The sequence below is a fragment of the Sminthopsis crassicaudata genome, chromosome 2 (assembly GCF_048593235.1).
Source record: "Sminthopsis crassicaudata isolate SCR6 chromosome 2, ASM4859323v1, whole genome shotgun sequence".
In the NCBI taxonomy this organism is placed as follows: domain Eukaryota; kingdom Metazoa; phylum Chordata; class Mammalia; order Dasyuromorphia; family Dasyuridae; genus Sminthopsis; species Sminthopsis crassicaudata.
The window spans coordinates 20,520,160-20,537,395 of record NC_133618.1 but is presented as its reverse complement, the minus strand read 5'-3'; the positions used below and the strand labels follow the sequence as shown (position 1 = coordinate 20,537,395).

At 37.2% G+C, this 17,236-nt stretch overlaps 4 pseudogenes; all 4 read right to left on the bottom strand.

Annotated features, from left to right (window-relative positions):
* Nucleotides 1-1,845: 1,845 nt before the first annotated feature.
* On the bottom strand, nt 1,846-2,427 carry LOC141553134 (RNA polymerase II subunit A C-terminal domain phosphatase SSU72 pseudogene; annotated as a pseudogene).
* Nucleotides 2,428-5,897: 3,470 nt separating this feature from the next.
* LOC141553133 (RNA polymerase II subunit A C-terminal domain phosphatase SSU72 pseudogene) lies at nt 5,898-6,479 on the bottom strand (annotated as a pseudogene).
* Nucleotides 6,480-9,968: 3,489 nt separating this feature from the next.
* Nucleotides 9,969-10,550, bottom strand: LOC141553132 (RNA polymerase II subunit A C-terminal domain phosphatase SSU72 pseudogene; annotated as a pseudogene).
* A 3,475-nt stretch (nt 10,551-14,025) lies between these two features.
* On the bottom strand, nt 14,026-14,607 carry LOC141553131 (RNA polymerase II subunit A C-terminal domain phosphatase SSU72 pseudogene; annotated as a pseudogene).
* Between the last annotated feature and the right edge of the window lie 2,629 nt (nt 14,608-17,236).

Genomic DNA, 17,236 nt, shown 5'->3' with positions numbered 1-17,236 from the left:
TACCTAATTGGTGTTGGATTTTTAAAGGCAAGATATATATCAGTACTTTAAGGAACTTCAAGAGCAAGTGAGAAAACATCCAAGTAAGATTTATATCTTGCATGTCCATTGTCACAGTGCACTTCCAGGTCCTATTTTTTTAATGGAATTTCAAAGGCAGATTGCCTTCTAAGCATATTAGCCAGTACTACTTTATTTCAGGCAGCCTAAGAATCTCATTTTAAACATCATCAGGCTGCTCAAGTTTTACATTTCCAATTTGGGATAACCAAAGGGGAAGCTAGGAGCATAGCAAAAAACTGTACAGTTTGTCTTCCTTTCCCTACTCCTACACTTTCTCTAGGGAAGAACCCTCGTTGTTTAAGACCCAATGAATTTGGCAAATGGATGTGACCCATTATAAATCTTTTGGTGCTCTGTCTTTTATCTACATTGTAATAGACACCTTTTCAGGATTTACTTTTGCAATACCAGCAGACAAAGAGACTGCCTGAGTGATCACGGAATTCATTATACAAGCTTTTGCAATTATGGGTGTGCCAGAAACAAGAAAAACAGATAATGGACCTGCATATACTTATAAACATTTTGATCATCTTTGTGCCCAGTATTTTAAATTTTCTGGCATACATTTTAAATTTTCAAGTACAGGCAATAGTAAAGAGGAGAAAGAGAGACAAACTACAAAAGAAAGGGGGAGCCACAGATAACCCTAGAGAACTTTTAAATTTAGCTGTATACATGATTAATTTTTTATTTATTTTTTTGTTTGTTTGTTTGTTTATTTATTTATTTATTTATTTATTTATTTATTTATTTATTTATTTTGTTAAATATGCAGTCTCTAGCAGACAGGTCATATAACCCACAGAATGGGTAGTGTCCAGTGGGAGCAGCTCAACAATCTTTAGATAATTGGCAGGTGAACTGGAGAGATACATAAAGTGGTGAATAGAAGGGGCCAAATAGGTCAACTGCTTGGAGGAAAGGGTTTGCTTGTATCTGTACAGATGGAGAAGGAATCAGATGCGTGCCACTGAGCCTATTCAACTTGAGAGACAGAAGACCCTTGAAACAAAGGAAAAGACCCAAGAAACAACAGTTGGGTTCCATCACTAACAACATGTGCCTCAGGAAAAAAAAAAAAAAAAAAGCCAGAATTGACCCAAATGTGCTGATGGCAGAGGGCAGCATGGTACGATAGTTTTGTTTTGTTTTGTTTCTTTTTTTTTTTTTCAGATTCCAAGTTTGCACCTAGTAATTATTTCTTATAAGACTTTCCTCACTCCAGGAAATTACTTTTTTTTTTTTTTTTTTTTTTTTTTTTTTAAGAAAAGACACAGCTAAGGAAACAAATAAGTTTGTAAAATAGAAAATAAATACTTATTAAAAGTTAAAAAAAAACATTACAATCAATAGCAGAGAAAAGTGAGATGATAAAAACAAACAACATGAAGGGAATAAAAAGTACTAACGAAAGGAATATTGGAAACTTTTTCTGGAAAAGGAGAGAATCATCAAAAAATTTGACACATGTGATTCTTTCAAGTAAGAAGGAAAGCAATTTGAGCTTCAGTAAAATCAGATTGTGTGGAGGACAATGTTCCTACTTTCCTCCTCCAATTCTGGTAACACTTCATGTGTCTTGGTTTTCACATCTTCTGTGTATACACTGACAGTATACACTGTCAGTGTATACACTGACATACTCCTACAATGGCTTTTAACTCTTTGTCCTGAATGTTCACATAAATCCCATGGAATGGCTGGTTTCTGGCTGGTATCCTGGTTTCTTGAGTAGACCTAGACTTTTTTCAAATCTGAAGAAAAAAGCGAGTTTGGGCATCAGTAAAAACAGAGTGTATGGAGCCAAGTCCTATCACTTGTGTCCTCTAATTTCAGTAACAGTTCATCTATCTCAGTTTCCAAGTCTTCCATCTGCTGTATACACTGATAGAGCTCACAGATGAGAAAGGCTCCTAGACTGGCTTCTTCATTGTCCTTAATTTCCACATTAATGACATGCACTGGCCTCAGACTTTCTTGATCTCTGGAAAATAAATGTTCTAGTACCTTGTCATAGACTCTCTCTTCACAGGTAAAGATGACATCAAACTCATCCCTGCAGTTTTGGAAGCTCTCGGGCCGGCGTTTGTTTTTCTTCTTTCTTTTCAACATGTTCAAAGCCCCATTCTTGGTATAGAGCTCTTGGTCCTTCTTAAAAAGATCATTGTACATCTGATGATAGGTCATTTTGTAATCATAAACAATAGGCTGGTGTGCTGTGGGTCCAGGTAGACTTACAGAATTTCCTTCTTCAATAGATCTGACTTGGAATCCTCTTTTTTTGAGGATATGGTGAGCCTCCATGCTCCGGTTCTGGTTACTAGAGCACACCACAGCCACTTTCAGGGGAGAAGAGGGCATGATAGTGATGAGAGCACCTGGATCTAGAAGGTTGGGGAAAGCAGCAGGGAAAAAGGAGGCGGTGGTAACCAGTGGACAGCTAAAGCTACAACCTCAGCTGGGCAAGCAGAATGGAGTTGCACCTGCAGCCAAGAAAAATAAATATGTACCTTTTGTTGAGACCTTCCTGACTGGAGGGACAAGGCTGGGGAAAGCAGCAGCTGAGGAGCCTAGGGGATCCTTTGGAGACCTAAAGCCACAGCTTTGGCTGTAAGCAGAATGAAGCTGCACTTGCAGCCAGGCTATATATATAGTGCTTTGAGTTGACACCTTCCTGATCTCATTCTGAAAGACTGAAAATCTTAGGCCCCACCTAAGTGAAGAGTTGCTGAGGTGTCAAGCTGAGGTGTGAACTCAGGCTTCTTGAGTCAGTTGTGTTTATTATGATGTTATCACTTGCTGAGTCAAAGGATAGATTGTTCCTTGAAGGTTAACACTTTGCAACTTAGGTCCTTGTAACCTGGAGGCCAACAGACTCTGGCACTGAAAGACTTCTAAAAGATGAATTTTGATGAATCAGTTTGGGGTAGAAAACTAGAGAATGCATGATTAAACTTGAAATGCTTCAAGATGGGCATGATGTACTTCTTAGATCAGGTATTTTTAACAGAGCCCAGAGGAATTAGAATGTAAAAATTATTATGTTTCAATTTAATTTCTTTTTTTTTTATAATTTTATTGATTTAGATAATTGCTCTGAGATGATTTCCATAGACTTTAACAGACTGAAAAATGTGTCACAGAAAACCAAAAGGTTAAAAATTCTTGATTTAGATCTTTTGTGTACCCTAAATGATTTCCTTTCTATCAACAGATTTTCTAACAAGATTTCAACATCAAGTAGATGAGAGAAACAAGAGAAATTGCATTGACAGAACAATGTGCTCACATCAATAGGGATAAATGTTGTTGTTTGTATTTGGTTTTGGTTGTTTGTCCTTCATAATCAATGAATATCCTGGAAGTCATACAAGTGAGCTGCATTTAAGTGAGTTTTGAGGAGTGTCCAATCTCACTTTCTCTTCTAGAGCTGCATCTACCCAGTGGTATAGTATAGATCCATACAAAAGCAGATAACCCTGGAGGCTTGAAGTTATGTTGAGGTAATGACTTTGGCATCCAAGAAGTTTTCCAAGTCCAGCTCCCAAGGAAATTCAAGAAATGATGGTCTGGTCATTGTTTATTTGTTTTTCTTTTCAGAAATAAGTTGGATGAGATGACATGTGAGATCTTTCTCCTCCAGGAAAACAACTTGAAAGCCCTTGGAAATATTGGGTTTGCTACAAAAGAGCCCCCCCCCACCAGCAGTTCTTCATTAAGGAGAAAGTGTGATAGAGTGGGTGAACATCCCAGAACAACCAGAACAAAGCCTTATTCCTTACCAATACTTGTGGCTGGAATTTTATTAGAAGCCATTAAGTAATCAGTGCAATTATCAGGGATAAGACCTGATAATATATACACCATTTATACCAATACGCAAATTAATGTATGCCGTGAAACCATCCCAGAGTGGCAAATTTTATTGGCCAGAACTTCAAATTTTACACTCAGGTCTCCAATAAAGATAAACCGACTATTACCTAATTGGTGTTGGATTTTTAAAGGCAAGATATATATCAGTACTTTAAGGAACTTCAAGAGCAAGTGAGAAAACATCCAAGTAAGATTTATATCTTGCATGTCCATTGTCACAGTGCACTTCCAGGTCCTATTTTTTTAATGGAATTTCAAAGGCAGATTGCCTTCTAAGCATATTAGCCAGTACTACTTTATTTCAGGCAGCCTAAGAATCTCATTTTAAACATCATCAGGCTGCTCAAGTTTTACATTTGCAATTTGGGATAACCAAAGGGGAAGCTAGGAGCATAGCAAAAAACTGTACAGTTTGTCTTCCTTTCCCTACTCCTACACTTTCTCTAGGGAAGAACCCTCGTTGTTTAAGACCCAATGAATTTGGCAAATGGATGTGACCCATTATAAATCTTTTGGTGCTCTGTCTTTTATCTACATTGTAATAGACACCTTTTCAGGATTTACTTTTGCAATACCAGCAGACAAAGAGACTGCCTGAGTGATCACGGAATTCATTATACAAGCTTTTGCAATTATGGGTGTGCCAGAAACAAGAAAAACAGATAATGGACCTGCATATACTTATAAACATTTTGATCATCTTTGTGCCCAGTATTTTAAATTTTCTGGCATACATTTTAAATTTTCAAGGACAGGCAATAGTAAAGAGGAGAAAGAGAGACAAACTACAAAAGAAAGGGGGAGCCACAGATAACCCTAGAGAACTTTTAAATTTAGCTGTATACATGATTAATTTTTTATTTATTTTTTTGTTTGTTTGTTTGTTTATTTATTTATTTATTTATTTATTTATTTATTTATTTATTTATTTATTTATTTTGTTAAATATGCAGTCTCTAGCAGACAGGTCATATAACCCACAGAATGGGTAGTGTCCAGTGGGAGCAGCTCAACAATCTTTAGATAATTGGCAGGTGAACTGGAGAGATACATAAAGTGGTGAATAGAAGGGGCCAAATAGGTCAACTGCTTGGAGGAAAGGGTTTGCTTGTATCTGTACAGATGGAGAAGGAATCAGATGCGTGCCACTGAGCCTATTCAACTTGAGAGACAGAAGACCCTTGAAACAAAGGAAAAGACCCAAGAAACAACAGTTGGGTTCCATCACTAACAACATGTGCCTCAGGAAAAAAAAAAAAAAAAAAGCCAGAATTGACCCAAATGTGCTGATGGCAGAGGGCAGCATGGTACGATAGTTTTGTTTTGTTTTGTTTCTTTTTTTTTTTTTCAGATTCCAAGTTTGCACCTAGTAATTATTTCTTATAAGACTTTCCTCACTCCAGGAAATTACTTTTTTTTTTTTTTTTTTTTTTTTTTTTAAGAAAAGACACAGCTAAGGAAACAAATAAGTTTGTAAAATAGAAAATAAATACTTATTAAAAGTTAAAAAAAAACATTACAATCAATAGCAGAGAAAAGTGAGATGATAAAAACAAACAACATGAAGGGAATAAAAAGTACTAACGAAAGGAATATTGGAAACTTTTTCTGGAAAAGGAGAGAATCATCAAAAAATTTGACACATGTGATTCTTTCAAGTAAGAAGGAAAGCAATTTGAGCTTCAGTAAAATCAGATTGTGTGGAGGACAATGTTCCTACTTTCCTCCTCCAATTCTGGTAACACTTCATGTGTCTTGGTTTTCACATCTTCTGTGTATACACTGACAGTATACACTGTCAGTGTATACACTGACAGGCTCCTACAATGGCTTTTAACTCTTTGTCCTGAATGTTCACATAAATCCCATGGAATGGCTGGTTTCTGGCTGGTATCCTGGTTTCTTGAGTAGACCTAGACTTTTTTCAAATCTGAAGAAAAAAGCGAGTTTGGGCATCAGTAAAAACAGAGTGTATGGAGCCAAGTCCTATCACTTGTGTCCTCTAATTTCAGTAACAGTTCATCTATCTCAGTTTCCAAGTCTTCCATCTGCTGTATACACTGATAGAGCTCACAGATGAGAAAGGCTCCTAGACTGGCTTCTTCATTGTCCTTAATTTCCACATTAATGACATGCACTGGCCTCAGACTTTCTTGATCTCTGGAAAATAAATGTTCTAGTACCTTGTCATAGACTCTCTCTTCACAGGTAAAGATGACATCAAACTCATCCCTGCAGTTTTGGAAGCTCTCGGGCCGGCGTTTGTTTTTCTTCTTTCTTTTCAACATGTTCAAAGCCCCATTCTTGGTATAGAGCTCTTGGTCCTTCTTAAAAAGATCATTGTACATCTGATGATAGGTCATTTTGTAATCATAAACAATAGGCTGGTGTGCTGTGGGTCCAGGTAGACTTACAGAATTTCCTTCTTCAATAGATCTGACTTGGAATCCTCTTTTTTTGAGGATATGGTGAGCCTCCATGCTCCGGTTCTGGTTACTAGAGCACACCACAGCCACTTTCAGGGGAGAAGAGGGCATGATAGTGATGAGAGCACCTGGATCTAGAAGGTTGGGGAAAGCAGCAGGGAAAAAGGAGGCGGTGGTAACCAGTGGACAGCTAAAGCTACAACCTCAGCTGGGCAAGCAGAATGGAGTTGCACCTGCAGCCAAGAAAAATAAATATGTACCTTTTGTTGAGACCTTCCTGACTGGAGGGACAAGGCTGGGGAAAGCAGCAGCTGAGGAGCCTAGGGGATCCTTTGGAGACCTAAAGCCACAGCTTTGGCTGTAAGCAGAATGAAGCTGCACTTGCAGCCAGGCTATATATATAGTGCTTTGAGTTGACACCTTCCTGATCTCATTCTGAAAGACTGAAAATCTTAGGCCCCACCCAAGTGAAGAGTTGCTGAGGTGTCAAGCTGAGGTGTGAACTCAGGCTTCTTGAGTCAGTTGTGTTTATTATGATGTTATCACTTGCTGAGTCAAAGGATAGATTGTTCCTTGAAGGTTAACACTTTGCAACTTAGGTCCTTGTAACCTGGAGGCCAACAGACTCTGGCACTGAAAGACTTCTAAAAGATGAATTTTGATGAATCAGTTTGGGGTAGAAAACTAGAGAATGCATGATTAAACTTGAAATGCTTCAAGATGGGCATGATGTACTTCTTAGATCAGGTATTTTTAACAGAGCCCAGAGGAATTAGAATGTAAAAATTATTATGTTTCAATTTAATTTCTTTTTTTTTTATAATTTTATTGATTTAGATAATTGCTCTGAGATGATTTCCATAGACTTTAACAGACTGAAAAATGTGTCACAGAAAACCAAAAGGTTAAAAATTCTTGATTTAGATCTTTTGTGTACCCTAAATGATTTCCTTTCTATCAACAGATTTTCTAACAAGATTTCAACATCAAGTAGATGAGAGAAACAAGAGAAATTGCATTGACAGAACAATGTGCTCACATCAATAGGGATAAATGTTGTTGTTTGTATTTGGTTTTGGTTGTTTGTCCTTCATAATCAATGAATATCCTGGAAGTCATACAAGTGAGCTGCATTTAAGTGAGTTTTGAGGAGTGTCCAATCTCACTTTCTCTTCTAGAGCTGCATCTACCCAGTGGTATAGTATAGATCCATACAAAAGCAGATAACCCTGGAGGCTTGAAGTTATGTTGAGGTAATGACTTTGGCATCCAAGAAGTTTTCCAAGTCCAGCTCCCAAGGAAATTCAAGAAATGATGGTCTGGTCATTGTTTATTTGTTTTTCTTTTCAGAAATAAGTTGGATGAGATGACATGTGAGATCTTTCTCCTCCAGGAAAACAACTTGAAAGCCCTTGGAAATATTGGGTTTGCTACAAAAGAGCCCCCCCCACCAGCAGTTCTTCATTAAGGAGAAAGTGTGATAGAGTGGGTGAACATCCCAGAACAACCAGAACAAAGCCTTATTCCTTACCAATACTTGTGGCTAGAATTTTATTAGAAGCCATTAAGTAATCAGTGCAATTATCAGGGATAAGACCTGATAATATATACACCATTTATACCAATACACAAATTAATGTATGCCGTGAAACCATCCCAGAGTGGCAAATTTTATTGGCCAGAACTTCAAATTTTACACTCAGGTCTCCAATAAAGATAAACCGACTATTACCTAATTGGTGTTGGATTTTTAAAGGCAAGATATATATCAGTACTTTAAGGAACTTCAAGAGCAAGTGAGAAAACATCCAAGTAAGATTTATATCTTGCATGTCCATTGTCACAGTGCACTTCCAGGTCCTATTTTTTTAATGGAATTTCAAAGGCAGATTGCCTTCTAAGCATATTAGCCAGTACTACTTTATTTCAGGCAGCCTAAGAATCTCATTTTAAACATCATCAGGCTGCTCAAGTTTTACATTTGCAATTTGGGATAACCAAAGGGGAAGCTAGGAGCATAGCAAAAAACTGTACAGTTTGTCTTCCTTTCCCTACTCCTACACTTTCTCTAGGGAAGAACCCTCGTTGTTTAAGACCCAATGAATTTGGCAAATGGATGTGACCCATTATAAATCTTTTGGTGCTCTGTCTTTTATCTACATTGTAATAGACACCTTTTCAGGATTTACTTTTGCAATACCAGCAGACAAAGAGACTGCCTGAGTGATCACGGAATTCATTATACAAGCTTTTGCAATTATGGGTGTGCCAGAAACAAGAAAAACAGATAATGGACCTGCATATACTTATAAACATTTTGATCATCTTTGTGCCCAGTATTTTAAATTTTCTGGCATACATTTTAAATTTTCAAGGACAGGCAATAGTAAAGAGGAGAAAGAGAGACAAACTACAAAAGAAAGGGGGAGCCACAGATAACCCTAGAGAACTTTTAAATTTAGCTGTATACATGATTAATTTTTTATTTATTTTTTTGTTTGTTTGTTTGTTTATTTATTTATTTATTTATTTATTTATTTATTTATTTATTTATTTATTTATTTTTTTTTTTTTTTTTTTTTTTGTTAAATATGCAGTCTCTAGCAGACAGGTCATATAACCCACAGAATGGGTAGTGTCCAGTGGGAGCAGCTCAACAATCTTTAGATAATTGGCAGGTGAACTGGAGAGATACATAAAGTGGTGAATAGAAGGGGCCAAATAGGTCAACTGCTTGGAGGAAAGGGTTTGCTTGTATCTGTACAGATGGAGAAGGAATCAGATGCGTGCCACTGAGCCTATTCAACTTGAGAGACAGAAGACCCTTGAAACAAAGGAAAAGACCCAAGAAACAACAGTTGGGTTCCATCACTAACAACATGTGCCTCAGGAAAAAAAAAAAAAAAAAAGCCAGAATTGACCCAAATGTGCTGATGGCAGAGGGCAGCATGGTACGATAGTTTTGTTTTGTTTTGTTTCTTTTTTTTTTTTTCAGATTCCAAGTTTGCACCTAGTAATTATTTCTTATAAGACTTTCCTCACTCCAGGAAATTACTTTTTTTTTTTTTTTTTTTTTTTTTTTTTAAGAAAAGACACAGCTAAGGAAACAAATAAGTTTGTAAAATAGAAAATAAATACTTATTAAAAGTTAAAAAAAAACATTACAATCAATAGCAGAGAAAAGTGAGATGATAAAAACAAACAACATGAAGGGAATAAAAAGTACTAACGAAAGGAATATTGGAAACTTTTTCTGGAAAAGGAGAGAATCATCAAAAAATTTGACACATGTGATTCTTTCAAGTAAGAAGGAAAGCAATTTGAGCTTCAGTAAAATCAGATTGTGTGGAGGACAATGTTCCTACTTTCCTCCTCCAATTCTGGTAACACTTCATGTGTCTTGGTTTTCACATCTTCTGTGTATACACTGACAGTATACACTGTCAGTGTATACACTGACAGGCTCCTACAATGGCTTTTAACTCTTTGTCCTGAATGTTCACATAAATCCCATGGAATGGCTGGTTTCTGGCTGGTATCCTGGTTTCTTGAGTAGACCTAGACTTTTTTCAAATCTGAAGAAAAAAGCGAGTTTGGGCATCAGTAAAAACAGAGTGTATGGAGCCAAGTCCTATCACTTGTGTCCTCTAATTTCAGTAACAGTTCATCTATCTCAGTTTCCAAGTCTTCCATCTGCTGTATACACTGATAGAGCTCACAGATGAGAAAGGCTCCTAGACTGGCTTCTTCATTGTCCTTAATTTCCACATTAATGACATGCACTGGCCTCAGACTTTCTTGATCTCTGGAAAATAAATGTTCTAGTACCTTGTCATAGACTCTCTCTTCACAGGTAAAGATGACATCAAACTCATCCCTGCAGTTTTGGAAGCTCTCGGGCCGGCGTTTGTTTTTCTTCTTTCTTTTCAACATGTTCAAAGCCCCATTCTTGGTATAGAGCTCTTGGTCCTTCTTAAAAAGATCATTGTACATCTGATGATAGGTCATTTTGTAATCATAAACAATAGGCTGGTGTGCTGTGGGTCCAGGTAGACTTACAGAATTTCCTTCTTCAATAGATCTGACTTGGAATCCTCTTTTTTTGAGGATATGGTGAGCCTCCATGCTCCGGTTCTGGTTACTAGAGCACACCACAGCCACTTTCAGGGGAGAAGAGGGCATGATAGTGATGAGAGCACCTGGATCTAGAAGGTTGGGGAAAGCAGCAGGGAAAAAGGAGGCGGTGGTAACCAGTGGACAGCTAAAGCTACAACCTCAGCTGGGCAAGCAGAATGGAGTTGCACCTGCAGCCAAGAAAAATAAATATGTACCTTTTGTTGAGACCTTCCTGACTGGAGGGACAAGGCTGGGGAAAGCAGCAGCTGAGGAGCCTAGGGGATCCTTTGGAGACCTAAAGCCACAGCTTTGGCTGTAAGCAGAATGAAGCTGCACTTGCAGCCAGGCTATATATATAGTGCTTTGAGTTGACACCTTCCTGATCTCATTCTGAAAGACTGAAAATCTTAGGCCCCACCCAAGTGAAGAGTTGCTGAGGTGTCAAGCTGAGGTGTGAACTCAGGCTTCTTGAGTCAGTTGTGTTTATTATGATGTTATCACTTGCTGAGTCAAAGGATAGATTGTTCCTTGAAGGTTAACACTTTGCAACTTAGGTCCTTGTAACCTGGAGGCCAACAGACTCTGGCACTGAAAGACTTCTAAAAGATGAATTTTGATGAATCAGTTTGGGGTAGAAAACTAGAGAATGCATGATTAAACTTGAAATGCTTCAAGATGGGCATGATGTACTTCTTAGATCAGGTATTTTTAACAGAGCCCAGAGGAATTAGAATGTAAAAATTATTATGTTTCAATTTAATTTCTTTTTTTTTTATAATTTTATTGATTTAGATAATTGCTCTGAGATGATTTCCATAGACTTTAACAGACTGAAAAATGTGTCACAGAAAACCAAAAGGTTAAAAATTCTTGATTTAGATCTTTTGTGTACCCTAAATGATTTCCTTTCTATCAACAGATTTTCTAACAAGATTTCAACATCAAGTAGATGAGAGAAACAAGAGAAATTGCATTGACAGAACAATGTGCTCACATCAATAGGGATAAATGTTGTTGTTTGTATTTGGTTTTGGTTGTTTGTCCTTCATAATCAATGAATATCCTGGAAGTCATACAAGTGAGCTGCATTTAAGTGAGTTTTGAGGAGTGTCCAATCTCACTTTCTCTTCTAGAGCTGCATCTACCCAGTGGTATAGTATAGATCCATACAAAAGCAGATAACCCTGGAGGCTTGAAGTTATGTTGAGGTAATGACTTTGGCATCCAAGAAGTTTTCCAAGTCCAGCTCCCAAGGAAATTCAAGAAATGATGGTCTGGTCATTGTTTATTTGTTTTTCTTTTCAGAAATAAGTTGGATGAGATGACATGTGAGATCTTTCTCCTCCAGGAAAACAACTTGAAAGCCCTTGGAAATATTGGGTTTGCTACAAAAGAGCCCCCCCCACCAGCAGTTCTTCATTAAGGAGAAAGTGTGATAGAGTGGGTGAACATCCCAGAACAACCAGAACAAAGCCTTATTCCTTACCAATACTTGTGGCTAGAAATTTATTAGAAGCCATTAAGTAATCAGTGCAATTATCAGGGATAAGACCTGATAATATATACACCATTTATACCAATACGCAAATTAATGTATGCCGTGAAACCATCCCAGAGTGGCAAATTTTATTGGCCAGAAATTCAAATTTTACACTCAGGTCTCCAATAAAGATAAACCGACTATTACCTAATTGGTGTTGGATTTTTAAAGGCAAGATATATATCAGTACTTTAAGGAACTTCAAGAGCAAGTGAGAAAACATCCAAGTAAGATTTATATCTTGCATGTCCATTGTCACAGTGCACTTCCAGGTCCTATTTTTTTTAATGGAATTTCAAAGGCAGATTGCCTTCTAAGCATATTAGCCAGTACTACTTTATTTCAGGCAGCCTAAGAATCTCATTTTAAACATCATCAGGCTGCTCAAGTTTTACATTTGCAATTTGGGATAACCAAAGGGGAAGCTAGGAGCATAGCAAAAAACTGTACAGTTTGTCTTCCTTTCCCTACTCCTACACTTTCTCTAGGGAAGAACCCTCGTTGTTTAAGACCCAATGAATTTGGAAAATGGATGTGACCCATTATAAATCTTTTGGTGCTCTGTCTTTTATCTACATTGTAATAGACACCTTTTCAGGATTTACTTTTGCAATACCAGCAGACAAAGAGACTGCCTGAGTGATCACGGAATTCATTATACAAGCTTTTGCAATTATGGGTGTGCCAGAAACAAGAAAAACAGATAATGGACCTGCATATACTTATAAACATTTTGATCATCTTTGTGCCCAGTATTTTAAATTTTCTGGCATACATTTTAAATTTTCAAGGACAGGCAATAGTAAAGAGGAGAAAGAGAGACAAACTACAAAAGAAAGGGGGAGCCACAGATAACCCTAGAGAACTTTTAAATTTAGCTGTATACATGATTAATTTTTTATTTATTTTTTTGTTTGTTTATTTCTTTCTTTATTTATTTATTTATTTTTTTTATTTATTTATTTATTTTTTTATTTTTTTTGTTAAATATGCAGTTTCTAGCAGACAGGTCATATAACCCACAGAATGGGTAGTGTCCAGTGGGAGCAGCTCAACAATCTTTAGATAATTGGCAGGTGAACTGGAGAGATACATAAAGTGGTGAATAGAAGGGGCCAAATAGGTCAACTGCTTGGAGGAAAGGGTTTGCTTGTATCTGTACAGATGGAGAAGGAATCAGATGCGTGCCACTGAGCCTATTCAACTTGAGAGACAGAAGACCCTTGAAACAAAGGAAAAGACCCAAGAAACAACAGTTGGGTTCCATCACTAACAACATGTGCCTCAGGAAAAAAAAAAAAAAAAAAGCCAGAATTGACCCAAATGTGCTGATGGCAGAGGGCAGCATGGTACGATAGTTTTGTTTTTTTTTGTTTCTTTTTTTTTTTTTTCAGATTCCAAGTTTGCACCTAGTAATTATTTCTTATAAGACTTTCCTCACTCCAGGAAATTACTTTTTTTTTTTTTTTTTTTTTTTTTTTTTAAGAAAAGACACAGCTAAGGAAACAAATAAGTTTGTAAAATAGAAAATAAATACTTATTAAAAGGAAAAAAAAAAAACATTACAATCAATAGCAGAGAAAAGTGAGATGATAAAAACAAACAACATGAAGGGAATAAAAAGTACTAAGGAAAGGAATATTGGAAACTTTTTCTGGAAAAGGAGAGAATCATCAAAAAATTTGACACATGTGATTCTTTCAAGTAAGAAGGAAAGCAATTTGAGCTTCAGTAAAATCAGATTGTGTGGAGGACAATGTTCCTACTTTCCTCCTCCAATTCTGGTAACACTTCATGTGTCTTGGTTTTCACATCTTCTGTGTATACACTGACAGTATACACTGTCAGTGTATACACTGACAGGCTCCTACAATGGCTTTTAACTCTTTGTCCTGAATGTTCACATAAATCCCATGGAATGGCTGGTTTCTGGCTGGTATCCTGGTTTCTTGAGTAGACCTAGACTTTTTTCAAATCTGAAGAAAAAAGCGAGTTTGGGCATCAGTAAAAACAGAGTGTATGGAGCCAAGTCCTATCACTTGTGTCCTCTAATTTCAGTAACAGTTCATCTATCTCAGTTTCCAAGTCTTCCATCTGCTGTATACACTGATAGAGCTCACAGATGAGAAAGGCTCCTAGACTGGCTTCTTCATTGTCCTTAATTTCCACATTAATGACATGCACTGGCCTCAGACTCTCTTGATCTCTGGAAAATAAATGTTCTAGTACCTTGTCATAGACTCTCTCTTCACAGGTAAAGATGACATCAAACTCATCCCTGCAGTTTTGGAAGCTCTCGGGCCGGCGTTTGTTTTTCTTCTTTCTTTTCAACATGTTCAAAGCCCCATTCTTGGTATAGAGCTCTTGGTCCTTCTTAAAAAGATCATTGTACATCTGATGATAGGTCATTTTGTAATCATAAACAATAGGCTGGTGTGCTGTGGGTCCAGGTAGACTTACAGAATTTCCTTCTTCAATAGATCTGACTTGGAATCCTCTTTTTTTGAGGATATGGTGAGCCTCCATGCTCCGGTTCTGGTTACTAGAGCACACCACAGCCACTTTCAGGGGAGAAGAGGGCATGATAGTGATGAGAGCACCTGGATCTAGAAGGTTGGGGAAAGCAGCAGGGAAAAAGGAGGCGGTGGTAACCAGTGGACAGCTAAAGCTACAACCTCAGCTGGGCAAGCAGAATGGAGTTGCACCTGCAGCCAAGAAAAATAAATATGTACCTTTTGTTGAGACCTTCCTGACTGGAGGGACAAGGCTGGGGAAAGCAGCAGCTGAGGAGCCTAGGGGATCCTTTGGAGACCTAAAGCCACAGCTTTGGCTGTAAGCAGAATGAAGCTGCACTTGCAGCCAGGCTATATATATAGTGCTTTGAGTTGACACCTTCCTGATCTCATTCTGAAAGACTGAAAATCTTAGGCCCCACCCAAGTGAAGAGTTGCTGAGGTGTCAAGCTGAGGTGTGAACTCAGGCTTCTTGAGTCAGTTGTGTTTATTATGATGTTATCACTTGCTGAGTCAAAGGATAGATTGTTCCTTGAAGGTTAACACTTTGCAACTTAGGTCCTTGTAACCTGGAGGCCAACAGACTCTGGCACTGAAAGACTTCTAAAAGATGAATTTTGATGAATCAGTTTGGGGTAGAAAACTAGAGAATGCATGATTAAACTTGAAATGCTTCAAGATGGGCATGATGTACTTCTTAGATCAGGTATTTTTAACAGAGCCCAGAGGAATTAGAATGTAAAAATTATTATGTTTCAATTTAATTTCTTTTTTTTTTATAATTTTATTGATTTAGATAATTGCTCTGAGATGATTTCCATAGACTTTAACAGACTGAAAAATGTTACACAGAAAACCAAAAGGTTAAAAATTCTTGATTTAGATCTTTTGTGTACCCTAAATGATTTCCTTTCTAAAAACAGATTTTCTAACAAGATTTCAACATCAAGTAGATGAGAGAAACAAGAGAAATTGCATTGACAGAACAATGTGCTCACATCAATAGGGATAAATGTTGTTGTTTGTATTTGGTTTTGGTTGTTTGTCCTTCATAATCAATGAATATCCTGGAAGTCATACAAGTGAGCTGCATTTAAGTGAGTTTTGAGGAGTGTCCAATCTCACTTTCTCTTCTAGAGCTGCATCTACCCAGTGGTATAGTATAGATCCATACAAAAGCAGATAACCCTGGAGGCTTGAAGTTATGTTGAGGTAATGACTTTGGCATCCAAGAAGTTTTCCAAGTCCAGCTCCCAAGGAAATTCAAGAAATGATGGTCTGGTCATTGTTTATTTGTTTTTCTTTTCAGAAATAAGTTGGATGAGATGACATGTGAGATCTTTCTCCTCCAGGAAAACAACTTGAAAGCCCTTGGAAATATTGGGTTTGCTACAAAAGAGCCCCCCCCCACCAGCAGTTCTTCATTAAGGAGAAAGTGTGATAGAGTGGGTGAACATCCCAGAACAACCAGAACAAAGCCTTATTCCTTACCAATACTTGTGGCTGGAATTTTATTAGAAGCCATTAAGTAATCAGTGCAATTATCAGGGATAAGACCTGATAATATATACACCATTTATACCAATACGCAAATTAATGTATGCCGTGAAACCATCCCAGAGTGGCAAATTTTATTGGCCAGAACTTCAAATTTTACACTCAGGTCTCCAATAAAGATAAACCGACTATTACCTAATTGGTGTTGGATTTTTAAAGGCAAGATATATATCAGTACTTTAAGGAACTTCAAGAGCAAGTGAGAAAACATCCAAGTAAGATTTATATCTTGCATGTCCATTGTCACAGTGCACTTCCAGGTCCTATTTTTTTAATGGAATTTCAAAGGCAGATTGCCTTCTAAGCATATTAGCCAGTACTACTTTATTTCAGGCAGCCTAAGAATCTCATTTTAAACATCATCAGGCTGCTCAAGTTTTACATTTGCAATTTGGGATAACCAAAGGGGAAGCTAGGTGCATAGCAAAAAACTGTACAGTTTGTCTTCCTTTCCCTACTCCTACACTTTCTCTAGGGAAGAACCCTCGTTGTTTAAGACCCAATGAATTTGGAAAATGGATGTGACCCATTATAAATCTTTTGGTGCTCTGTCTTTTATCTACATTGTAATAGACACCTTTTCAGGATTTACTTTTGCAATACCAGCAGACAAAGAGACTGCCTGAGTGATCACGGAATTCATTATACAAGCTTTTGCAATTATGGGTGTGCCAGAAACAAGAAAAACAGATAATGGACCTGCATATACTTATAAACATTTTGATCATCTTTGTGCCCAGTATTTTAAATTTTCTGGCATACATTTTAAATTTTCAAGGACAGGCAATAGTAAAGAGGAGAAAGAGAGACAAACTACAAAAGACAGGGGGAGCCACAGATAACCCTAGAGAACTTTTAAATTTAGCTGTATACATGATTAATTTTTTATTTATTTTTTTGTTTGTTTGTTTATTTATTTATTTATTTATTTATTTATTTTTTTTTTTTTTTTTTTTTGTTAAATATGCAGTCTCTAGCAGACAGGTCATATAACCCACAGAATGGGTAGTGTCCAGTGGGAGCAGCTCAACAATCTTTAGATAATTGGCAGGTGAACTGGAGAGATACATAAAGTGGTGAATAGAAGGGGCCAAATAGGTCAACTGCTTGGAGGAAAGGGTTTGCTTGTATCTGTACAGATG